At 51.4% G+C, this 26,206-nt stretch overlaps 1 protein-coding gene across 5 annotated transcripts in view; it reads left to right on the top strand.

The window, feature by feature from the left end:
- rusc2 (RUN and SH3 domain containing 2) overlaps positions 1-26,206 on the top strand; it is a 189,403-nt gene that overhangs the window by 57,874 nt on the left and 105,323 nt on the right. For 4 of the 5 annotated variants that reach the window (XM_072497093.1, XM_072497092.1, XM_072497091.1 and 1 more), the window contains exon 3: positions 25,257-25,398. The exons of the other annotated variant lie outside the window; for it this stretch is intronic. The gene's annotated coding sequence lies outside the window, so the exon portion shown is untranslated. The remainder of the gene's footprint in view (positions 1-25,256; positions 25,399-26,206) is intronic. 5 annotated transcript variants of the gene reach the window in all.

The following is a 26,206-nucleotide window of genomic DNA, read 5'->3' as shown; positions in this document are numbered from 1 at the left end:
TAAAATCATAATAATGAAGGAAAAATACTGAATTACGGCCAGAAATATTGGACCTGTTGTATTTTCAAAAAATGAACAAACAAGCCAAAAATGGTTGAGCATGTAGAGTCAGTCAGTGACTGAATTGGAGGTGGGTGATACTCTGAGAGACAATGGAATACCAACCTGTTTTCAGTCAAAGATACTTCTAAAGCTAATTGCCATCTCCAATGGAGACAATGGGAGATCATTGAAGGACAAGTATCATCTCATCAAGAGTTACCCTGTATATAATGTCCAGGTGGATTTTGCCTTCCAGGAATATACAAAGACTGGAGAAAACCAAACTGAAAAACTGCCCGTGCATGGAGTGTGTGTTAGCAAAGAAAAAGCCAGCAGCAGCAACCCCGCAGACGCTTTTTGCAGGCGTATCCCCTTCTCCCCCTCTTTAATTGTTGAAGTAAGCCAAGTCAGCTGAAACAGAAGCCAAGAAACCTCGCCACCAATTTGCAGAAGACAGGAATCTCAAAACAAACTTCGCCTACTGAACTCAGCACTACTGGAATCTCGAAGTACAATAGCTGCAACGCTCAATCCTCTACCCCTAAAATGATTGTTTCATATACTTTATTTTACTAACTTACTTTGGACTTCATTCTCACTTCTAATCTGTATTCATATTTTTGCATGTGTTGATATAATTTTCTTGCCTTTGGTAGTTCATAAACTCAACTCTATCTTTAACTCAAAGCCGAGTTAAATTGGCTCCTTTTAAAACATAAATATTGGGACTGAGAAAAGGGATCCTTTTGAGATTAGTCTTGTTGCAACCAGCAGAGGAGGGTTGAAGAAAGAAAAGGAGCCAGCTCATCTCTCCTTACCTGGCCATAACAATCTGGGGGTATCCCAGTCAGATAATGAAAAATGAAAATCGCTTATTGTCACAAGTAAGAACAAAGAACAAAGAACAAAGAAATGTACAGCACAGGAACAGGCCCTTCGGCCCTCCAAGCCCGTGCCGACCATACTGCCCGACTAAACTACAATCTTCTACACTTCCTGGGTCCGTATCCTTCTATTCCCATCCTATTCATATATTTGTCAAGATGCCCCTTAAATGTCCCTATCGTCCCTGCCTCCACTACCTCCTCCGGTAGTGAGTTCCAGGCACCCACTACCCTCTGCGTAAAAAACTTGCCTCGTACATCTACTCTAAACTTTGCCCCTCTCACCTTAAACCTATGCCCCCTAGTAATTGACCCCTCTACCCTGGGGAAAAGCCTCTGACTATCCACTCTGTCTATGCCCCTCATAATTTTGTATACCTCTATCAGGTCGCCCCTCAACCTCCTTCGTTCCAGTGAGAACAAACCGAGTTTATTCAATCGCTCCTCATAGCTTATGCCCTCCATACCAGGCAACATTCTGGTAAATCTCTTCTGCACCCTCTCTAAAGCCTCCACATCCTTCTGGTAGTGTGGCGACCAGAATTGAACACTATACTCCAAGTGTGGCCTAACTAAGGTTCTATACAGCTGCAACATGACTTGCCAATTCTTATACTCAATGCCCCGGCCAATGAAGGCAAGCATGCCGTATGCCTTCTTGACTACCTTCTCCACCTGTGTAGCCCCTTTCAGTGATCTGTGGACCTGTACTCCTAGATCTCTTTGACTTTCAATACTCTTGAGGGTTCTACCATTCACTGTATAAAAGTATAAAAGAAGTAGGCTTCAATGAAGTTACTGTGAAAAGCCCCTAGTCGCCACAATCCGGCGCCTGTTCGGGGAGGCTGGTACGGGAATTGAACCATGCTGCTGGCCTGCCTTGGTCTGCTTTAAAAGCCAGCGATTTAGCCAAGTGTGCTAAACCAGCCCCTGATAGTAACAAATTGAGAGATCTCGCCCAGGTTGATTAATTTGGAGAACCTCACCTGGGGACATGAGTAACTTTTATATCCCAGCCTACTCTTAGCATATAGTTCCAATATTTGTTCTTGTATTGGAAGGAGCTGGCCATTTAACTCCTTAAGCCTGTCCTGCTATTCAGTGAGATCATTGCCAATTTGTAACCTGACTCCCTAAACCTAGTTTGGCAGTCTATCCCTGACGCAGGGTTTTTCAAACTGCGAGTCGTGGGCGAATGTCGGGAGGGTTGCAGAGCGACTGGTCGGCGCGTTCCCAATTGTGGGAGAAGTACCCAATGGCTGCAACCAACTTTTGAGAATGCCTGCCGCCCCATGCATGCAGGCCCTCAGGCGGATCCGACAGTGCGCCTGAGATCTGAGACCGTTCCCCTGCTGTGTCTGTTCACCCACATGGTTATTACACTGTCCTTCCTCCAGCAGCCCATCCCATTACGGTTGTGCCCCCGCTCCGTTCTCATAGAGCCGCAGCTCCGAGCACCACGGCTCCTGTGTATATTCATACATTACTCGGAGAGCGGTCCAGGGGGCAGTCGGCCTCCGCCTGAGGTCACTGCGCTGTCCCAGTACTGCCTGCTCCTGATGTCCATGCGATGTCCCAGTACCGATAATTTAAAAAAAGAATACTAACGACGGAGATTTCCGCCAGAAACTGTGGCAGAGAGCAGGTACACACACGGCACATACACTGAGGTCACGCGACCTGTTTGTCTGTGCTTTGGACGCAAAATCATGGAGGGGCACTTTAAGAAGAGAGAGCCAGAGACACAAACAGGCCAGGATCTCATAACTGAATCTGCTGAAGAGAGGTGTTGAGGAGAGCCCACGGCAGTACAAAGTAGTGCTGGTGTCATAGAGTCATAGTCATACAGCACAGAAAAGGCCATTGGGTCTGCATATTGCACAGAAAAGGCCCATCGCTTCTGCACTGGTCAAAAACAACCACCTAACTATTCTAATCGTGTTTTCCAGCACTTGACCCATAGCCATGTATTCCTTGGGATCGCAAGTGCACATTTAACAACTTCTTAAGTGCCATCAGATAACCCCATTCTACCTGATCGAATGCCTTCTCCGCATCCAGAGCCGCCACAACTTCTTCCTTCCAGTATCACATCCATCCAGTGCGGGGCATGATCCGAAATCGCGATTGCTGAGTACTCAGATCACAGAATCCCAGCCAATAGAGCCTTTCCCACCACGAAGAGGACAATTCTTGAGTACACCTTTTGAACTGGGGAGAAGAAAGAATACTCACGTGCCTCGGTGTAGGAACCTCCATGAATCTACTTTGGGGAGGCACAATAGCATTAGTTAGCACTGTTGCTTCACAGCGCCAGGGACCCGGGTTCGATTCCTGGCTTGGTCACTGTCTGTGCGGAGTCTACAAGTTCTCCCTATGCCTCTGTGGGTTTCCTCCGGGCGCTCCGGTTTTCTTACACAAGTCCCGAAAGATGTGCTTGTTAGGTGAATTGGACATTCTGAATTCTCCCTCAGTGTACCGGACAGGTGCCAGAGTGTAGTGACTAGGGGATTTTCACAGTAACTTCATTGCATTGTTAATGTAAACCTACTTGTGACACTAATAAAGTTTATTATTACTCCTCCTAGCTCCCTCGAGGCCCCCCGCCCCCCCTCCCTCCCTCTGCAGATTGGGACAGTGAGCGTGACTGAGACTTGTCCACCTTTGGATCCAACACCATGTTCCAATCTCTCTCTATTATCAGCTCATGGGTATCCGGATCCGGGATAGCACCCATTACCTTCTTTGCAAGCCCCGCATTGTCCCAGTTGGGACCATATGTGCTCACTAATGCCACCAACCTACCGCCTAGTGCACGTGTCACTACTACGTACCAGCCCCCTGGTCTGCCACGATCTTCTTCATCTGAAACCGTATCCTCTTGCCTAGCAGTATCGCCACACCCCGAACCTTACTGTTAAACTCCGAGTGAAATACCTGACTCACCCAGCCCTTCCTAAGCCTCACCTGATCTTTCACCCTTCGATGAGTCTCCTGCAGCATGACTCCATCAGCCTTTAAGCTCTTCAAATGAGGGAAAACCTTTGATCTCTTCACCGGTCCCCCTAATCCCCTCACATTCCATGTTACATTCTGATTGGGGGTCTCTCACTACCTTTGAAATCTTGAAAACTTGAATTAAACCACCACTTAACCGTCTAAATTCCAGGGAATACAATCCGAGAGTGCAATCTTTCTTTTAATTTTACCCTCAGGATGCATCATCCTGTGCTCCTTCCAAGGCCAGTGTTTCCTTCCTGACATGTTGTACCCAGAATTGGCCACAGTTCTCCAGGTGTGATATTTTAAATATATATATTTTTAAATAAATAAACCATAAAACCAAAATAAAAAAATAAAAAACAGCAGCATGAACCCCCCCCCCCCCCCCCGCCCTTAACAGATGCCAGTGACTAGCTCTTTAAAGGTCACAATACAAGTCCGTCGTCTTTTGTAGAACCCCTCCAGTGTATTTAGCTTTCTTAAGATGCAAAAACTGCATGAGATCCCCCAGCCACACTGAGGCACTGGGTTCCAACAGAAACTGCCTACGAGCGATCAATGAGGCAGAGGCTAAGACACCCGCATCCCACACACACCTGCAATTCCTGCATGTCTGACACCCCAAATATGGCAGCTAGGGGACTGGGCTCCAGATCCATCTGTAAAATTTCTGACATGGTGTTGAAGAAGGAGACCCCCCCCCCTTCTCCCAGTCAGGTCCTTGAGTCAACAGAGCCGTGGTTTGCACTATGTTTAATTTGTGTCTTGACTTTTTTTTTGTACTGTACAATGTCACTTTTTCTATATGCCGAAAATACCTCAATAAAATTGTTTAAAAAAAAAAAAAGGAGACCCCAATTTTCACCTGTGGCCAATCCACCTAACCTGCACATCTATGGGTTGTGGGGGTGAGACCCACGCAGTATCGGGGAGAATGTACAAACTCCACACAGACAGTAACCCAGGGCAGGGTTTGAACTTGGGTCCTCGGTGCCGTGAGGCAGCAGTGCTAACCACTGCACCACTGTGCTACCTAACCTAGCCCCAGTTAAGTGTGCCTAGTGTACCACCTTCAACGATATAAACCCCAGTCTAGAGCATGAAAAAGTGACATTCACCCTCCGTAAGGCCTCACACCATACCCCATCTCTAACGCCACCCCCAACTCCTCCCCCACTTGGTCTTAATCCTTACCAGGGGTGCAATATCCTCCACCATTATCCTCCTGAAATTCTTGAGGTATTCCATTCTTCCAGCCCCGGAAGCGTCAAAATCCTTTCCAATGGTGAGGATGCCGACGCGACTGGAAACTGGAAATGGGAAAACCTTTCTCGCAAAGTCCCTCACCTGCAGATATCTAAATCTTTCTGCCTGCAAAACCCCAAACTTCTCTGACAACTCATCCAGGCTCACGAACCATCTCTACAGAATCAGGTCCCCCATGCCACCCACCCCTTATCCATCCAGCCCCGAAACCTGGCATCCAGTCTTGCCGGCTCAAAGATATGATTATCACAAATCGACGCCTACCTTAACAGTTTACCTAATTTAAAATGCTGCCGAAATTGATGCCAGATTTTCAATTTTGCAACCACCACCGGATTACCTGAATACTTCCCTGGAGAGATCGGCAGCGAGGGCGTTGCCAGCACCCGCAACCCCGTTCCTTTACATGATCCTGTCTCCATCCTCACCCATATTGCTTCCTGATCACCACACCAACCCAACACCTTCTCTGTGTTCGCTGCGCAGCAGTAATAGATCAAGCTCGGCAGTGCCAACATTCCTGATAGCCGGTCACTTCGCAGGACCTTTACGACAAATCCTAGCAACCTTATCTGCCCAAATAAAGGATAAAATCAGTCTCTCCACCCCCACAAAACGTCTTACCCGTCTGCATATTTCCGATAGTCTTACGAACTTTCTCCGTCACCAGTGATGCCTCTAATTCTTCCTGAACCTCCTCCAATGTGGGACACTCCAGCCTCCAAAATCTCCCCCTTATCCACCTCATCCTCTGGTGGTTCTGACCTATATAGCCTGTCATAGAACGCCTTAAACGCCTCATTCAGCTTCTCGGGCGCAGCCACTGGCCCAGCTCCCATATTGCGCACCTGAACAATTTCTCGGGAAGCTGCCTGCTGTCTCAACTGGCCAGTCAACAAGTGGCTGGCCTTCTCCCCATATTCGTACGTCGGCCCCCATCGGCAAGGTTAAACTGTGACTGCAGTACCTTCCAATAGCTCCGGGTGGGACAATCCGCATAATTACTGTCAACCTCCAGAATCTCATCCACCAACCATTGGCATTCGTCGCTAGCCTCTCTATTCACTGCGCCTTATATGCAAATATCTCTCCTCGCATAACCGCCTAAAACTCCTCCCATAACACCAACGCCGAGACCTCCCCATTTTTATTAAACCCAACATACTCATCAACCGCCCTTGGTGCACTCGCACAAAACCCCAGATCTGTGAACAGCCCTGCATCTAAGCTCAGCCGACTCTCTCCTGCACCACATCTACCAGATGCGGGCATGATCTTATAATAATCTTTATTATTGTCACAAGTAGGCTTATATTAACACTGCAATGATGCAATGAAGTTCCTGTGAAATGCCCCGAGTCGCCACATTCTGGCGCCTGTTCGGGTACACAGAGGGAGAATTCAGAATGTCCAAATTATCTAATATCATGCGAAGGGTAGGCAGTTGTCCTCTAATGTGTGGCATCTGTTGAATGTGGGAGGAAATCAGAGCGCCCGGAGGAAACCCACGCAGACACAGGGAAAACGTGCAGACTCCACACAGACAGTGACCCAGCCGGGAATCGAACCTGGGGCCCTTGCTGTGAAGCCACAGTGCTATCCACTGTGCTACCGTGCTGCCCATAATCACGTCTCCCCTGCCCCCGCAGGATCAACTGATCTGTGTCCATGTCCAGGATAGAGGTCACAAACCTCTTTATAAAATCTACATCGTCCTAATTTGGAGCCTGCACTTTCAGTACCAGTCTGCCCTCCAACACCGCCGAGACCATAAAACATCTCCCCCACAACCCGTCACTACCTTCTGCGTCTGTAACCAGACTCTCTTATTGATCAGGATTGCCATCCACCCGGGCCCTATTGTCAAAGCCTGAATGAAACACCTGGCTTCTCCAGCCCTTACAAAACCTTGCCTGTTCCTTCACCTGCAAGTGTATCTTCTGCAACTGCACCACATCGGCCCTCAAGCTCTTCAGATGAGTGTGGTGGTATGCATTAGGGGTATTACGGTACCCTGTGATGCCGAGAGGCTATTAGTGGATAGATGCCGGGTCCCGATTGGATCAGCCACCTACTGGCTCCACCCAGTAAGGCGGAGTATAAGAGCCCGGGTTCTCCCAGCAGCCGCAGTCTGTAACTGTGCTGCTGGGGAACAAGTCTGCATAATAAAGCCATCGATTGACTCCTTCTCATCTCGTCTCGTGAGTGATTGATTGTGCTATAATTTATTGTGCAGACTTTAAAGAACATGGAGCTCCGAATCACTCCGGAGTGTCTGCGAATCAGCCCCCACACGGCAAACTCAGCGGCCACTTTTAAACACTAGTTAGCGTGTTTTGAAGGATACCTCCGAACGGCCACCTGCGTACCTACAGAAGACTAGAAAATGCTGGTCCTGCATTCCAGGGTGAGCCGGGAAATCTACACACTCATAGAGGACGCAGACGATTACCAGGTGGCGCTTGCCATGCTGAGAGGACTCTATGTTCGGCCCATCAACCAGGTTTACGCACGCCACCAACTCGCGACGAGATGGCAAATCCTCGGGGAATCGCTGGACGAATTCTACAGTGCGCTGCTAATACTGGGGAGAAATTGCAACTGCCCACTGGTTCCGGCTAATGAACATACGGAGCTACTGATTCGGGATGCTTTCGTGGCAGGTATGCTTTATCCCAAATTCGCCAGCGATTGCTGGAAAGAGACTCACTAGGCCTCAAGGAGGCACGGGCCCTCGCTGCCTCGTTCGATGTGGCATCGCAGAACGCCCGTGCCTACGCCCCCGACTGCGCGGCAGCCCCTTGGGCACCATGGACCCCCGCCGCGACCGAATCCCCGGCACACCCCCCCGCTCCCCCGCAGGACTGTGCTGCCGGAGCGCCAGATGACCCGGGTTGCCCCGCTGCTACTTTTGTGGGCAAGCGAAACACCCCCGACAGCCCTCTGTAAAGGGTGCGGCAAAAAGGGGCACTTTGTAGCAGTGTGCCAGGCCCGGGGGGTCGCCGCAATCTCCGGGGGAGAACCAGGACCCCAAACTCAACTCCCTCAACGATCTATGTGCGGCCATCTTGGGTCCCGGACTCCATGCGGGAGGGATGGGCGCCGCCATTTTGTGCTCCTCCGGCCACGTGCGATCAATGGGCGGCGCCATCTTGTCCACCGCCGACCGTGTGCGACCCGTGGACGGCTAAGGTCCCCGGGATGGACGGCCCCACGGGGCCTGAGGAAAACGCCCCAATGCAGCAACAGCGACTGGCTTTGGTGACCTTGGACCAGTTGCGGCCCCGAACGCTCCAAATGGCAACAACGACGGTATTCATAAATGGGTACGAGACGCCCTACCTGGTCGACTTTGAGAGCACGGAGAGTTTTATACATCCCGATCAGGTAAGACGCTGTTCCCTTCCGATCCACCCAAGTAATCAATAGATTTTTCTGGCAGCAGGATCCCATTCTGTAGAGATCAAAGGGTTCTGCATCGCGAACCTCACGGTGCAGGGGAGGGAGTTCAGGAACTATCAGCTTTACGTCCTTCCCCACCTCTGCGCTGCCACACTCCTGGGGTTGGATTTCCAGTGCAACCTCCAGAGTTTAACGTTTCAATTCGGCGGCCCTATACCCCCACTCACTATCTGTGGCCTCGCGACCCTCAAGGTCGACCCTCCTTCCCTGTTTGCGAACCTCACCCCGGGTTGCAAACCTGTCGCCACTAGCAGCAGACGGTACAGCGCCCAGGACCGAACCTTTATCCGGTCAGAAGTCCAACGGCTGCTGAGGAAAGGCATAATCCAGGCCAGCAATAGTCCCTGGAGAGCTCAGGTGATAGTTGTAAAGACCGGGGAGAAGCAGAGGATGGTCATAGACTATAGTCAGACCATCAATAGGTACACGCAGCTAGATGCGTACCCTCTCCCCCGCATATCCGACATGGTCAATCGGATTGCACAGTACAAGGTCTTTTCCACGGTGGACCTTAAGTCCGCCTATCACCGGCTCCCCATCCGCCCGAGCGACCGCAAATACACTGCTTTTGAAGCAGATGGGTGGCTCTATCACTTTTTAAGGGTTCCATTCGGCGTCACTCATGGGGTCTCTTGTTCCAACGGGAGATGGACCGAATGGTTGACCGGTACGGTTTGCGGGCCACGTTTCCGTATCTCGATAACGTCACCATCTGCGGCCACGACCAGCAGGACCACGACGCCAACCTCCGAAAATTCCTCCAGACCGCAAACGCCCTGAACCTCACCTACAACAGGGAAAAATGCGTGTTTAGCACCGACCGTCTAGCCATCCTCGGCTACGTAGTGCGAAACGGAGTTATAGGCCCCGACCCTGAACGCATGCACTCCCTTATGGAGTTCCCCCTCCCTCACTGCTCCAAGGCCCTGAAACGCTGCCTGGGCTTTTTCTCTTATTATGTCCAGTGGGCCCCCAACTACGTGGACAAGGCCTGTCCGCTACTTCAGTCCACTGTCTGTCCCCTGTCGACAGAGGCCCGCCAGGCCTTCAGCCGCATCAAAGCGGATATCGCAAAGGCCACGATGCACGCCATCGACGAGTCCCTCCCCTTCCAAGTCGAGAGCGACGCGTTCGACCTAGCTCTGGCGGCCACCCTCAACCAAGCGGGCAGACCCGTGGCCTTTTTCTCACGCACCCTCCACGCCTCAGAAATCCGCCACTCAGTGGAAAAGGAGGCTCAGACCATAGTGGAAGCTATGCGACATTGGAGGCATTACCTGGCCGGCAGGAGATTAATTCTCCTCACTGACCAACAGTCGGTTGCCTTCATGTTCGATAATGCACAGCGGGGCAAGATCAAGAACGACAAGATCTTGCGGTGGGGGATCGAACTCTCTACCTACAACTATGAGATCTTCTATCGTCCCGGGAAGCTAAACGAGCCTCCTGATGCCCTATCCCGCAGCACATGTGCCAACGCACAAGTGGACCGCCTCCGAACCCTCCACGAGGACCTCTGCCACGCGGGGGTCACTCGGTTCTATCACTTCGTGAAGACCCGCAACCTGCCCTACTCCATCGAGGAGGTCAGAACAGCCACCAGGAACTGCCAAATCTGCGCAGAGTGCAAGCCACACTTCTACAGGCCAGATAAAACACACCTGATAAAGGCTTCCCGTCCCTTTGAACGCCTCAGTCTGGACTTCGAAGGCCCCCTCCCCTCGACCGACTGCAACACGTACTTCCTGAACTTGGTTGACGAGTATTCCCATTCGCCATCCCCTGCCCCGACATGACCACGGCCACGGTCATTAAAGCCCTCTGCACCATCTTTACACTGTTAGGTTTCCCCGCGTACATACATAGTGATAGGGGGGTCCTCCTTCATGAGCGACAAACTGCGTCAATTCCTGCTCAGCAAGGGCATTGCCTTGAGCAGGACGACCAGTTACAACCCCCGGGCTAACAACAGGTAGAGAGGGAGAACGGAACGTCCTGCTGGCCCTATGGTCCAGACATCTCCCACTACCCGCTGGCAGGAAGTCCTCCCGGACGCCCTTCACTCCATCCGGTCGCTGCTGTGTACCACAACAAATCAAACACCTCACGAATGCCTCCTTGTCTTCCCTAGGAAGTCCTCCTCTGGAACGTCACTCCCGACCTGGCTGGCAGCCCCGGGACCCATCCTGCTCCGAAAACATGTGCGGGTACACAAATCGGACCCATTAGTCGAGAGGGTTCACCTCCTCCACGCAAACCCTCAGTATGCCGAAGTGGCGTACCCCGACGGCCGACAGGACACGGTCTCTCTGTGGGACCTGGCGCCCGCCGGATCTACACACCACACACCACACACCCCCCCCCCAACACCAATCACCCACTCCCTCCCACCGGCACGCCCCACAGCCGCCCCCTTCCCGGGTGGATCGGTCCTTCCCCCGGCCCCGCCTAGGGGTAGTGAAGCAGGAAGAGACATCGCTATGCTCCCAGAGATGACGGTGCCCGAGCCAGCACCTGCATCACCGCCGGGGCTGAGACGATCGGGGAAGACGACCAGGGCACCCATTCGACTCATCAAATCATTATAACAAAGCAAGAAATGCCTCTGTAAATAATTCAGTTGCCCAGTAAAAGTGACATTGTAAATAGTGCTCGTAGTTTGATATCGGAGCATAGCCGCTGTGTTAGTGGCATCCCAGGTACCGATTCTGTAAACCCCTACCACCATACGGCCCACTACCCTCGCCGGGTTCTTTTTTAACGAGGGGTGAATGTGGTGGTATGCATTAGGGGTATTACGGTATCCTGTGATGCCGAGAGGCTATTGGTGGATAGGAGCCGGGTCCCAATTGGATCAGCCGCCGACTGACTCCACCCAGTAAGACGGAGTATAAGAGCCCGGGTTCTCCCAGCAGCCGCATTCTGTAACTGTGCTGCTGGGGAACAAGTCTGCGTAATAAAACCATCGATTGACTCCTCCTCTCGTCTCGTGAGTGATTGATTGTGCTACAATGAGCAAAAGCTGTTGCCCGATTTACCAACCCCCCCCCCCCCCCCCGTACCTCTGCATGTTTTACATCTGAATTGGGGCTGCCCCCACCTCCGCATCAGCCCCTATGGGTTTGCAGTAATCCCCCCAACATTCCCCAACCAGCAGTCCCCGCCCAAGGTGACAGTTTCCTCACCCATCGGATGGAGCCAAAGGTCAATCCCCAGTCACTGTCAGCAAACTACCACTTTTTCTCAAAACCGCTCTTATCTCCACCATCCCCCCACCATTCACACCTCCTAGGCAGGCCAAAACCTGGACAAACAGGATCAGCAGGTCATGGCCTCTCCCCGCACCTCACCACGTTTATTAGTGAACTGCAGTTTGCTAGCAGGGCAATCTCCCTCACCCAAAAATCAACAATAAAACAATGTACCCTCCAGCCCACCCATCCTTCCAAATGCCATTGGCCCCCTCTTTTCCATATGCCCATACCTGCACCTAAAAACCACAAAAGAAGAAAGGGGAGAGAAGCAACTCAATCGGTCAAACAGTCCCCGAAGTAGCACAGTGGTTGGCATGGTTGCTTCACAGCTCCAGGATCCCAGGTTCGATTCCCGGCTTGGGTCACTGTCTGTGCGGAGTCTGCACATTCTCCCCGTGTCTGCGTGGGTTTCCTCCGGGTGTTCCGGTTTCCTCCCACAAGTCCTAAAAGACGTGCTGTTAGGTCATTTGGACATTCTGAATTCTCCCTCAGTGTACCAGAACAGGCACTGGTGTGTGGTGCCTAGGGGCTTTTCACAGTAACTTCATTGCAGTGTTAATATAAGCCTACTTGTGATAATAATAAACGATTATTGTTATGATTATCAAAACAATTTTCTGACCAATACTTTCTTTGCCACTGTGATTATGCACACATCAGATGGAAAACCTTTCAACCTTAAGACTGAAAGCCAAGACACAAGTGTGGCATATCCTGATAATATAAGGCATCAATTCGCAAATGAAGCTGACCTTTCTCGAGAAAACATACCAAGCAGGCTTGTACTAATCAAACAAAGATGACTTTGTGGCTTGAACATGTGCACACCATGGAAGTGGCCCCATCCCAAGGATATGCTGTATGGGGAGGTAGCCCATGTCTAGAGTTCAGCAGGGCACAGTTCCAATTCAACAATTCAACCTGTGGGATCAATAACGAACAGATGGGAAAACTCCAGCCAAAGATCGCTGCAAATAGTGACCGGAGTTCATTACCGCAATGACATGTAGTTTCAGAAGCTCCAAAGCAGATGCCAGCCCTGCAACAAGATGTCAGCAGATATCATCCTGCACTGCCAGTAAAGGATATGTGGCACTTATGGCAGACCTTGACTTTCCAGAATCAGCTTGTACAGCTGATAAATTCATCTGACTTTATCAAGATTCTTGGGCTACATTCCAAGCAGTCTCACAGGTTCAAAGATGCCAACCAGCCATCCGTTCATTTGTCTTAAATAAATATGAATAGTTGAGACTTCCTCACAGATCCATGCAGGAGACCACTAGTCACATCTTGCCAATTAGAGTACCTGCTTATTCGCTTTATTCTCTGTCTCCTACCACTCAGCCAAATTTCTAACCAAGCCTTCAAATCTATGGGTTTCAGCTTAAGCTGATAGTTCCTTAAAGGGTCTCCTCCACTGTAGGTCTGCAAAGTGTTAAAAATGAGCATTTTGAAAACTCATCACTGGGTTTAGGATTGTTTTGCCGGCACGTGCTGGAATTCAAAAGCTGTGTTCAAAGTATTATAAAACCAGTATGATTATCAGTATTACTGCTGTAGAGGGCTCTTATCCGAAATTGCACTTGGTAAGGTAATCAACTGAATGATAAATCCAATTACCATAGTCTGCTTATGTACTTGTACCAAGACGAGCGTCAGCTAGATCATCCTGTGACCTGTGTACAAATATGAAAGATTTTGAGCCTTGCATTTAGATTACTCGTGACCCTAATGTTTCAATTTGATGTCAGCGATTGGGAAGCACATAAATGTCTAGCCTTTGGCAGTAGTACACTCTCTATGCTTTAAATCATATTGAACTTACTGTTATCATTGAGATGAAATATCCTGAAATGGCATTAATGGGTAACATCCTTTTTTAATCGTGCAGTAGGCTTGGACTTTAACCTGTGGCATCTGCGTTCAAATCAATCCCAAACTAACTAGATGAAAATTTTCTCTTCAATGTGAAGGGATGCTACACAGTTGATTAAAGACGCTTGGATGTCTCATGGCTGTGCCATCAGCTCAACCATCTGCAACTATTTATTTAATGACCTTACCCCTGTCATTAGTAACAGAAGTTACAACATGGAAAGACACCTTTCAGCCTAATCGGGCTGTGATGGGGTATACAGACAGAAAATACTGGACAATCTCAGCATCTGTGGAGAGAGGAGGGAGCTAACATTTTGAGTCTGGATGACTCTTTGTCAAAGCCAATAATACCACTATGCCACTGCCTCACCCTAAGGATTTCTCTCCTCTTCTATCACTATGCGGCTTGGGTCACTGTGCGGAGTCTGCACGGTCTCCCTGTGTTTGCGTGGGTTTCCTCCGGGTGCTCCGGTTTCCTTCCACAAGTCCCAAAAGACGTGCTTGTTAGGTGAATTGGACATTCTGAATTCTCCCTCTGTGTACCTGAACAGGTGCCGGTGTGTGGCGACAAGGGGATTTTCACGGTAACTTCATTGCAATGTTAATGTAAACCTATTTATGACAATAATAAAAATCAAGATTATATCACTTTCAATTTCACAATCATCTGTTGTGTTGTCCATCTGCATGTTTGAAATTTGGTTGTAGATGATCTAGTCTTATTGAAATTTGCCATTGCCAAGACCAAAAGCACCTTGTTTAGTACTGATCATATGTTTTCCATTTTCCTGAATAGTTCTAGTTTCCTTCCCAGCTTATTCCTTCAAGCTGATCTCAGTGGTGCGCAACTTCATTGTACTGTTTGAACAATACTTCATCTAGAGAGATAATAGTGTAATGATAATGTCAGTAAACGAGTAATTCAGAGGTATGGACTAATGTTCTGGACATGGATTCAAATCCCAACATGGTTGCTGGTGGAATTTGAATTCAGTTAATGAAATCTGGAATGAAATGCTAGTCTTTGTAATGGTCACCATGAAATCATTGTCGATTGTTGTTTAAAAACCTATCTGGTTCACTAATGTCCTTCAGGGAAGAAAATCTTCCGCCTATACCTGGTTTGGCCTACATGTGACTCCAGACCCACAGCAACGTGGTTGACACTAAAATGGCCCAGCAAGTCACTTACTTCAATACTTAATTTGGAATGAGCAATAAATGCTGGCCGATGAGTGACTCTCTAATCCCATGAAAAAATAAAATAAAATCCCAAATTCAACTCGTCACCAATTATTCTACTTGTAAAAATACCACCCATAGTTGTCCCTAATGCACTCCCCAAAACCGACGTCTCCCCAAACCTGACGTGCCCCCTCACAATTGCTGTAAAATGCCTCCCACAAACGTGGGTGATGTGCCTGATGGTCATTCAGCATTATCTGCAATAGAGTTATTGAGAATAAGTAGCTTTATAGAAATACAAAGGTGTGGCCATCAATTTAAAAAAGCTAATTTTACATTTTCATTTCATATTTTTTGCTTTAAAACTATTCGCACAGTTAAGCCGGCAAAATATCATGTGGCATCACAGTTGTTTGTAATTGCCTCTCTCATATATGATTTGAAATTACTGCTGCCAGTATCATTGTATGAATGCAAAAAAAATTTGTCCACTATTTAAATGAACATTGTAAGCCAAGTTAATGATTTTGTTTAATTAACAGATGGAGGAAGTCATCTGTGGAAGTTAAATATATGCCAAAATCACCAACAGTTATTTCCAGGTTATATTCTCAGGTGTTCTGTTTGAATGAAATCAGCTTTTCATTTATGCCTTTATTCTGTTCATGGTTTCCAATGTTGAAAATTAGTTGGTTTGGAAGCAGTAAATGCACTGAGTATTGGATGGTGCCCTTTTACTTTCCATTACAGGAGCATAAGCAAATAACTGCACAAGAATAACAGTTGTTGACGAACCATTGCATTCAGTTTGTTTATCGCTTTATTGGTCAATTCTGCTTAAATAACAAATTATTTTTATTGATTTTTCTGCACATTAAGGTGGAGCAGTTTAATCCCAACCACCAAAGAGAAGCCCTGCAGTTTACTAATGTTTCCATTTCTTGTTCAGATGCGGGTTGGGGGAGGGGGGCTGGTGACCGCACCAGCGAGGGTGAATAGGGCATTTGAGGAGTTTTCTAAAAAGTTGTGCAGGTCGGAAACACAAGGATGAGTCGGATATGGTGGGGTTTTTGGAGGGATTGGAGGGCCCCATAGTGGAGGGGGAGTACAGGGCGGGGTTGGAGGAACTGTTGGGGAAACCGGGCCAGATGGGTTTCCAGTGGAATTTTTTAAGACGTTTGTGGGCCGGTTGGTACTGCTGTTGGTGGACATGTTTGAAGATGTGGTAGCATGAGCTGATGAATCAGTGCACCTCCATGTTGAACACCACTTGGAGGAAGCACTGAAGGTGGCAAGGGTGCAGAATATGCTCTGGGTGGGGGACTTCGATGCCCACACCTCCTGACCCCCCAAAGCCCGCCCGTCATCTACAAGGTACAAATCAGGAATGTAATGGAATACTCTCCACTTGCCTGGATGAGTGCAGTTCCAACAACATTCAAGAAGCTCGACACCATCCAGCCCAAAGCAGCCTGATTGATTGCTCCTCCTTCCACAAACATTCAAACCCTCCACCACCGACGAACAGTGGCAGCCATGTGTACCATTTACAAGATGCACTGCAGTAACTCACCAACGTTCCTTAGACAGCACCTTCCAAACCCACGACCAATACCCTCGAGAAGGACAAGAGCAGCAGATACCTGGGAACCCCACCACCTGAAGGTTCCCCTCCAAGTCACTCACCACCCTGACTTGGAAATATATCGCTGTTCCTTCACTGCCTTTGGGTCAAAATCAAGATACTCCCTCCCTTTCAGCACAATGGGAGTACCTAAACCTCAAGGACTGCAGTGGTTCAAGAAGGCAACTCACCACCACCTACTGAAGGGCATCTAGGGATGAGCAATAAATGCTGACCAGTGACGCCCACATCCCGTAAATGAATTAAAGAAAGGGGGGGCCACTCCTGGAGATGATGAGACAGGCATCCATTTTGCTTCTATTAAAGAAAGATAAGGAACCAGTAGAGTGAGGGTCCTACCGACCAATATCTGTACTAAATATAGATGCCAAGATACTTGCTAAGGTGCTGGTGCTCAGGTTGGAGGGGTGTCTTCTGCAATAGAGAGGTGGTGCATAGGGTTTCCTTATATGCCGATGACCCTCTTTTGTATATCTTGGATCTGATCCTCATGGTGGGGGATATTAAGGGGATGCTGATAAGATTTGGGGTTTTCTCAGGATACAAACTGAATTTGGAGAAGAGTGATTGTTTCTCAGTCTCCCCACTGGGGAAGGGGGTGCACTTGGTGGGGGTGAGGGTTGCTGTTTTGCTTGGCGACTACCTACTTTAGGTATCTGAAAGTGCAGCTCGCTCAAGATTGGGCTATGTAAATTGAACTTCATGAGCCTGGTGGGGTGGGTCAAAGCGGATCCTCAGAGGTGGGGAAGCCTCCCTTTATCATTGGCAGGCCAGGTTCAATCGGCAAAGATGAACGTTTTACCACGGTTTCAATTTTTATTCCAATGCCTGCCAGTTTTTCTGCCAAAAGCATTCTTTTTGGGAGTTGGGCAGTTGATCTCGTTGTTTATCTGGGTGGGTAAGGTAGCCAGGACCTGGAAGATGGTGCTTCAGAGAAGACGGCAGTCGGGGAATTTGGCTCTGCAAATTTGTTTTATTACTATTGGGTAGCAAAGGCCGAGAAGGTGCTGGGCTGGTCCAGGGATCGGGAGGCAATTGGGTAAAGGTGGAGTCAGGTTCATGGAGGAGGTCGGGATTGCGGGTGCTGGTACGACTCCACTTGCGCTTTCCCCAGGGAAATACTCGGGCAATTCGGTGGTGGCTACACTGAAGATACAGAGACAATTTTGGCAGCATTTTAAGATCAGGGCACTGACGAAGATGATGCCAATCAATCTGTGCAAATCACTTGTTTGAACTGGCTAAATTAGATGCTAGGTTCCGGGGTTGGGAGGATAAGGAGGTGGTCGGAATGAGGGATTTGTTTCTGGAGGGGCGGTTTGTGAGTTTGGAGGAGTTGACAGAGAAGTTTGGGATCCCACAGTCAGAAACTTTCCGGTATATCTAGGTGCGTGATTTTGCAAGGAAAGTCTTTCCGACGATTCTGGTGCTGTCGCCCACCTTGCTGTTCGGGAGAGTGCGGTCGATGGTGGGTATGGAGGAGCGGAGTATTTTGGAGATCCATGGGACGTTTCTGGAGGAGGATTTGGTATTGCTAGAGGGGGTTAAGGCCAAGTGGGAGGAGGAGTTGGCAATGGCTTTGGAGGAGGGGGTGTGCTATGAAGTGTTGTGCAGGGTGAAAGCCACAGCTTTGTGTGTAAGACTAGGGTTAATAACTTAAAAGGTAGTGCATAGGGCACACCTATCGAGTCCAAGGATGAGCCAGTTGTTTGCAGGAGTGGAGGACCAGCATGAGCGGTGTGGGAGGAGTCCGGCGAGTCATGTTCATATGGTCTTGCCCTGAGTTAAGGAGATTTTGCGGCTCTTTCAGCATCCTGCAATGGATTTGGAGACCAATCCCCTAGGGGTCATATTTGGGATGTCAGATCTACCGGAGCTACAGATGGAGGCGGGTGTGGATGTTTTAGCCTTCGCCTCACTGATTGCTCATAGGTGGGTTCTGTTGGGGTGGAGGTCAGTGATGCACTATCGGTTGCGACGAGACGAGAGTAGAGAGTAATAGAGGCTTTATTACACAGAGAAGTGTGGCCTCCTACAGCTGCTGCCGAAATGGCTGCAGTTCGGAGAGCACACACATTTATACTCCGCCTACTGGGCGGAGCCAGTAGGCAGGGATCTACCACCGTACCTGTAGTACAGGGGCCTTACCGTAATACCCATATATACAATCTAATACAACAGTGGTGACTACCACATTCACCCCCTGTTAAAAATGAGTCCAGCCGGGGTGGTGAATAACTATATACATGCAGATTGGTTTTGAAATTACAGAGAAGGTTACAAATTTAGACGATCGGGCGCCTTGCTCTGTCGTTGAGAGCGCCGCAGTGCTGGTGGCGACTCAGGCGTTGGCTTGGTCTTCGGTGACTCGGGGAGCGTGTCGAAATCCTCTTCATCCCCGGGTGGGAGCAAGTGGAGGATGGATTGTCCTGGAGCGGGGGCTGCGGTGCGGTGCGCCGGGGGAGGGGAGGGTGGTGCTGGGGCGGGGGGGTAGTGTGTGGAGGGGGGTGGTGGTGTGTGGAGGGGGGGTGGTGTGTGGAGGGGGGGGTGGTGTGTGGAGGGGGGGGTGGTGTGTGGAGGGGGAGGTGGTGTGTGGAGGGGGGGGTGTGTGGAGGGGGGGGTGGTGTGTGGAGGGGGGGTGGTGTGTGGAGGGGGGGGTGGTGTGTGGAGGGGGGGGTGGTGTGTGGAGGGGGGGTGGTGTGTGGAGGGGGGGGTGGTGTGTGGAGGGGGGGTGGTGTGTGGAGGGGGGGGTGGTGTGTGGAGGGGGGGTGGTGTGTGGAGGGGGGGGGTGGTGTGTGGAGGGGGTGGTGGTGTGTGGAGGGGGGGTGGTGTGTGGAGGGGGGGTGGTGTGTGGAGGGGGGGTGGTGTGTGGAGGGGGGGGTGGTGTGTGGAGGGGGGGTGGTGTGTGGAGGGGGGGGTGGTGTGTGGAGGGGGGGTGGTGTGTGGAGGGGGGGGTGGTGTGTGGAGGGGGGGGTGGTGTGTGGAGGGGGGGTGGTGTGTGGAGGGGGGGTGGTGTGTGGAGGGGGGGGTGGTGTGTGGAGGGGGGGGTGGTGTGTGGAGGGGGGTGTGTGGAGGGGGGGTGGTGTGTGGAGGGGGGGGTGTGTGGAGGGCGGGTGTGGTGTGTGGAGGGGGGGTGGTGTGTGGAGGGGGGGTGGTGTGTGGAGGGGGGGTGGTGTGTGGAGGGGGGGGTGGTGTGTGGAGGGGGGGGTGGAGTGTGGAGGGGGTGGTGGTGTGTGGAGGGCGGGTGTGGTGTGTGGAGGGGGGGGTGTGTGGAGGGGGGGTGGTGTGTGGAGGGGGGGGGTGGAGTGTGGAGGGGGGTGGTGTGTGGAGGGGGTGGTGGTGTGTGGAGGGGGGGGTGGAGTGTGGAGGGGGGGGGGTGTGTGGAGGGGGTGGTGGTGTGTGGAGGGGGGGTGGTGTGTGGAGGGCGGGTGTGGTGTGTGGTGTGTGGAGGGGGGGTGGTGTGTGGAGGGGGGGTGGTGTGTGGAGGGGGGGTGGTGTGTGGAGGGCGGGTGTGGTGGGCGGTGTGTGGAGGGGGGTTGGTGTGGAGGGGGGGGTGGTGTGTGGAGGGGGGGGTGGTGTGTGGAGGGGGGGTGGTGTGTGGAGGGGGGGGTGGTGTGTGGAGGGGGGGGTGGTGTGTGGAGGGGGGGGTGGTGTGTGGAGGGGGGGGTGGTGTGTGGAGGGGGGGGTGGTGTGTGGAGGGGGGGGGTGGTGTGTGGAGGGGGGGGGTGGTGTGTGGAGGGGGGGGTGGTGTGTGGAGGGGGGGGGTGGTGTGTGGAGGGGGGGTGGTGTGTGGAGGGAGGGGTGGTGTGTGGAGGGGGGGGTGGTTTGTGGGGGGGGGTGGTGTGTGTGGGGGGGGTGGGGGGTGGTGTTTGAGGGGTGGGGGGGTGGTGTGTGGGGACCCAGCTGGTGCCAGATCCCTGAGGGAGACTGTGTCTTGGCGGCCGTCGGTATATGCTACGTAGTCGTACTGCGGGTTCGCATGGAGTAGCTGTACTCTCTCAATCAACGGGTCCGCCATGTGGAGCCGCACGTGCTTGTGGAGGAGAACGGGTCCTGGAGCTGCCAGCCATGTTGGGAGCGAAACCCCGAAGGTGGACTTTCTGGGGAAGGCAAAGAAACGTTCATGGGGGGGTTTCGTTGGTCGTGGTGCACAGGAGCGACCAAATGGAGTGAAGTGTATCAGGGAGGACCTCTTGCCAGCGGGAGGCCGGGAGATTTCTGGACCGTAGGGCCAGCTGGACGGCCCTCCAGACCGTCCCATTCTCCCGCTCCACCTGCCCATTTCCCCTGGGGTTTCAACTGGTTGTCCTGCTCGAGGCAATGCCCCTGTTGAGCAGGTACTGGCGCAGCTCCTCGCTCATAAATAGTATTCCTGGTCGCTGTGGATGTAGGCGGGGAAACCGAACGGAGTGAAGATGGTGTTGAGGGCTTTGATAACGGTGGCAGACGTCATATCGGGGCATGGGACAGCGAAGGGGAATCGGGAATACTCTTCGACCACATTAAGAAAGTACGTGTTGCGGTCGGTGGAGGGGAGGCGCGCTTTGAAGTCCACGCTGAGCCGTTCAAAGGGGTGGGAGGCCTTCACCAGGGACGCACGGTCTGGCCGGCGAAGTGCGGTTTACACTCCGTGCGGACCTGACAGTCTCTGGTGATAGCCCTGACTTCATCGATGGAGTAGGGCAGATTGCGGGCCTTAATGAAGTGGTAAAAGCGGGTGACTCCCGGGTGACAGAGATCGTCGTGCAGGGTCCGGAGTCGGTCCACTTGTGTGCTGGCACATGTACCTCGGGACAGGGCATAGGGGGGCTCGTTGAGCTTACCGGGGCGATACAAAATATCGTAATTGTAGGTGGAGAGCTTGATCCTCCACCTCAAGATTTTATAATTTTTGATCTTACCCCGCTGTGTGTTGTTAAGCATCATAGAATTTACAGTGCAGGAGGGGGCCATTCGGCCCATCGAGACTGCACCAGCTCTTTGAAAGAGCACCCTACCCAAGCCCACACCTCCACCCTATCCCCATAACCCAGTAACCCCACCCAACACTAAGGGCAATTTTGGACACTAAGCGCAATTTAGCATGGCCAATCCACTTAACCTGCACATCCTTGGACTGTGGGAGGAAACCGGAGCAGCCGGAGGAAACCCACGCACACACGGGGAGAACGTTCAGACTCCGCACAGACAGTGACCCAAGCCGGGAATCAAACCTGGGACCCTGGAGCTGTGAAGCAATTGTGCTAACCACTATGCTACCGTGGTGCCTTGAAGGCAACATGAAGGAAACCGACCATTGGTCAGTGAGGAGAGTGAATCTCCTGCCGGCCAGGTAATGCCTCCAATGTCGCACCGCTTCAACGATCGCTTGGGCCTCCTTTTCGACGGAGGAGTGCCGAATTTCGGAGGCTTGGAGGGTGCGGGAAAAGAATGCCATGGGCCTGCCTGCCTGGTTGAGGGTGGCGGCCAGAGCGACGTCTGATGCATCGCTCTCGACTTGGAATGGGAGCGTCTCGTCGACCGCGTGCATCGTGGCCTTGGCGATGTCGGCCTTGAGACGGTTGAAGGCCTGGTGAGCCTTGGTCGTCAGTGGGAAAGCGGTGGATTGAATGAGTGGGTGGGCCTTGTCTGCATAGTTTGGGACCCACTGGGCGTAATACGAAAAGAACCCCAGGCATTGTTTGACGGCCTTGGGGCAGTGGGGGAGGGGGAGTTCCATGAGGGGGCGCATGCGATCAGGGTCGGGCCCGAGAACTCCGTCCTGAACCACATAGCCAAGGATGGCTAATCGATTCGTGCTGAGCACACACTTCTCCTTGTTGTAAGTTCGGTTGAGGAGTGTGGTGGTGTGGAGAAATTTGGAAAGGTTAGCGTCGTGGTCCTGCTGGTCGTGGCCGCAGATGGTGACGTTGTCCAGGTACGGGAAAGTGGCCCGCAGCCCGTACCGGTCAACCATTCGGTCCATCTCCCTTGGAAGACCGAGACCCTGTTGGTGACGCCGAAGGGAACCCTAAGGAAATGGTAAAGGCGGCCGTCTGCTTCAGACGCAGTGTATGGGCGGTCCGCCTTATGGATGGGGAGCTGGTTATAGGCAGATTTCAGGTCCACTGTCGAGAAGACCCGGTACTGTGCAATCTGATTGACCATATCAGATATGCGTGGGAGGGGGTACGCATCGAGCTACGTGTACCGGTTGAGGGTCTGACTGTAGTCAACGACCATCCTGTTTTTCTCCTCCGTTTTCACCATTACCACTTGGGCTCTCCAGGGGCTGTTGCTGGCCTCGATGATACCTTCCCGCAGCAGCCGCTGGACCTCAGACCTGATGAAGGTCCTGTCCTGGGCGCTGTACCGTCTGCTCCTGATGGCGACGGGATTGCAATCCGGGGTGAGGTTTGCAAACAGGGAGGGCGGGTTGACCTTAAGGGTCGCGAGGCTGCAAACAGTAAGGGGTGGTAGGGGCCCGCCAAATTTCAGGGTGAGGCTCTGGAGGTTGCACTGGAAGTCCAGATCGAGTAGCAAGGCAGCGCAGAGGTTGGGGAGGACGTAGAGCTGGAAGCCGCTGAATTCATCGTCCTGGACAGTGAGGGTGGTGATGCAGTACCCCCGGATCGCCACGGGTGGGATCCGGAGGCAAGAGAGATACTTTGGTTAGCGGGGTGTACCGTGAGGGAGCAGCGCCTTACCGTATCGGGGTGGATGAAGCTCTCAGCGCTCCCGGAGTCCAGAAGGCAGAATATCTCGTGCACGCCGACCTTCACCTTTGTCGAAGCGGTCGCGAGGTTGTGTGGTCAAGACTGGTCGATTTGTGACCGAGGCGAGACGCGGCTGGTCGTCGGCGGTTGCAGGCGATGGACGGCCCGATGAGGTGCCCTGAGGTGGGTAAGATGGCGGCGCCCACGGGCCGCACGTGTCCTGGGGCAGGTAAGATGGCGGTGCCCACGGGCCGCACGTGTTGTGAATAGAGCAAGGTGGCGGCGCCCATGGGCCGCACGTGGTCGGAGGAGAGGAAGATGGCGGCGCACACTGGCCGCACGTGGGGTGTGCCGGGACAATAGCGGCGATTGTGCGGGCCTGGCACACTGCAGCGAAATGTCCCTTCTTGCCACAGGCCTCGCAGAGTGCGCTCCGTGCTGGGCAGCGCTGCCGGGGGTGTTTTGTCTGTCCGCAGAAGTAGCACTTGGGTCCTTCGGGGTTGGTTGGCTGCCGCGCGACGCAGGCGTGGGGTTGGCTGAGGGCAGTTGCTGATGGGGTGGCCGCTGGTGGGGCCCACGATGCACAGGAGGGGTGGGCCGTACGGTTGGGGGCATAAGCCTGTACGTTGCGTGAGGCGACCATGAGCGAGAGCGCTAGTTTCTTGGTTGCCGCGAGGTCAAGAGTGGCCCCTTCTAAGAGACGCTGGCAGATGTAGTCAGACTCTATGTCCTTAACGAACGCGTCTCTCATTAGCTGATTAGAATGTTCAGCGGCCTAAACGGCCTGTCAATCACAGTCTCTCACCAGGGCGAGCAAAGCACGCCAGAAATCTTCCACAGACTCACCGGGAAGTTGGTGCCGCATGGACAAGAGGTGCCTGGCGTAGATCTTGTTGGTCTGCTGAGCGTAGTTCTCCTTCAGTAGCGCCATGGCCTCTGCGTAGGTAGGCGCGTCCTGGATGAGGGGAAAGACATCGGAGCTCAGCTGCATGTACAGAATCTGGAGCTTCTGTGCGTCTGGGATTGGGTCTGTCGCAGATCCGATGCATGCTTCAAAGCAAGCTAGCCAATGTGCGAAGTCCTTTTTGGCGTTGTCTGCTTGAGGATGGAGCTGCAGGCGATCCGGCTTGATGCGGAGATCCGGAGATCCATCTTTGTAAAATCTCTGTGTAATAAATTGATGCACTATCAATTACGACGAGACGAGAGTAGAATGTAATCGAGGCTTTATTACACAGAGATGTGTGGCCTCCTACAGCTGCTGCCGAAATGGCTGCAGTTCGGAGAGCACACACATTTATACTCTGCCTACTGGGTGGAGCCAGCAGGCAGGGATCTACCCCCGTACCTGTAATACAGGGGCCTTACCGTAACACCCATATATACAATATAATACAATAGTGGTGACTACCACAGTCAGCTTCTCCGCCCTGTGCCTCACTGTGGCTGGGGGATTTAATGTAATTCCTATATCTTGAAAAAGTTAAGTTCACCTTGAGGGGAGTGATCGAGGGGTGTACAAAGGATGGCGCCCGTTCATTCTGTATTTCAAAGAGTTGGTCACCTTTAGCAGCTAAGGAGGGGGTGGGTGGGGGTGGGTTGGGGTAACGGGTTTGTATTTTATTTTTGTTTGGGGTGGAGTGTGTTTTTTCATGTAAAAATGTTAATAAAAATACTTCCGAAAAAAAAAAAGCTTCCATTTCTTGCATCAGCCAGCCTCGTGGGGCCCATTTAAGTGAGACAGGAAATCAGTATGGGAACATAAAATAGAATTCAGATAGCTTAATGTCCATTTTATCTCTGACTTTTAGAGCCATAAGCGAGGGGAAACTTTCATCCTGTCTACTTGACTGGATTGAAATCCAAGTTTTAAATTTGAATGGGCAACATGTTATTCCATCACACTACTTAGTTGCACCTATGTTCTTGGCATTTTCAGATTATAAAGCTGAAAGTTACAGCTTGATTCAGGAAAATTACCATGAGGAAAGGATCTGTCTGTCCGTCGAACCTGCACCACTCAGTGAGGGCTTAAGTCGGTCGGTGCTGACTCGATGGGCCGAATGGCCTCCTTCTGCACAGTATGTTCTATGTCTATATGTTCTATGTGATATGCATGATCCAATGAATGTAATAGCCTGGTAAAAATACAGTTCCACACCAAAAATCATGTGATTAAAATAATATTGATAGAAAGCTAAATGGTACCTCAAAATCTCAAACTTGCAAATTGGCGCTACAGTCGGGTTTGCAGTGTGGTGCATTTGTGTGCACTGGAAGCCTGGTTCAAATTTAAAACAATGCTTGGCAGTTAACTGTCAGTCACCATCAAATGGCACTAAATTGGTATTCAAAAAGATTTGACAAAATGCCTCTTTTTTTCGCTCCATACTAAATACTCTGTTCTGTTCGTCTATTCCATCTTTTCAAATGCACTAACTGATATTTTTAACTTTGAATGCTAAACATTACAGTAATTTGGTGGTACAGAACTGGTGCATTCTCCATGGAAATCCCTCTACCAATCAGAGTCCATTTTCAACTTATCAGCATTTTCTTCTCGTATTGTATGAATTTGTTGTTTTCCCACATTTGTATCCTTGCAATTGTCCTGACGAGTACAAGATGAAAAGCTTCGACAAAATGTCTTTTTTTTCAACAATGCTTACCATTGTTTTTTGTAAATATCTTTATTGAAAACATTTTAATTTGTAACAATGTAATATAGCACGGTAGCACAGTGGTTAGCTCTGTTGCTTCACAGCACTCTGGTCCCAAGTTCGATTCCCGGCTTGGGTCACTGTCTGTGTGGAGTCTGCACATTCTCCCTGTGTCTGCGTGGGTTTCCTCCGGGTGCTCCAGTTTCATCCCACAAGTCCCGAATGACGT

The sequence above is a fragment of the Scyliorhinus torazame genome, chromosome 3 (genome assembly GCF_047496885.1).
Source record: "Scyliorhinus torazame isolate Kashiwa2021f chromosome 3, sScyTor2.1, whole genome shotgun sequence".
In the NCBI taxonomy this organism is placed as follows: Eukaryota; Metazoa; Chordata; class Chondrichthyes; order Carcharhiniformes; family Scyliorhinidae; genus Scyliorhinus; species Scyliorhinus torazame.
The sequence above is the reverse complement of the archived record's forward strand: the minus strand, read 5'-3'. Positions and strand labels throughout refer to the sequence as shown.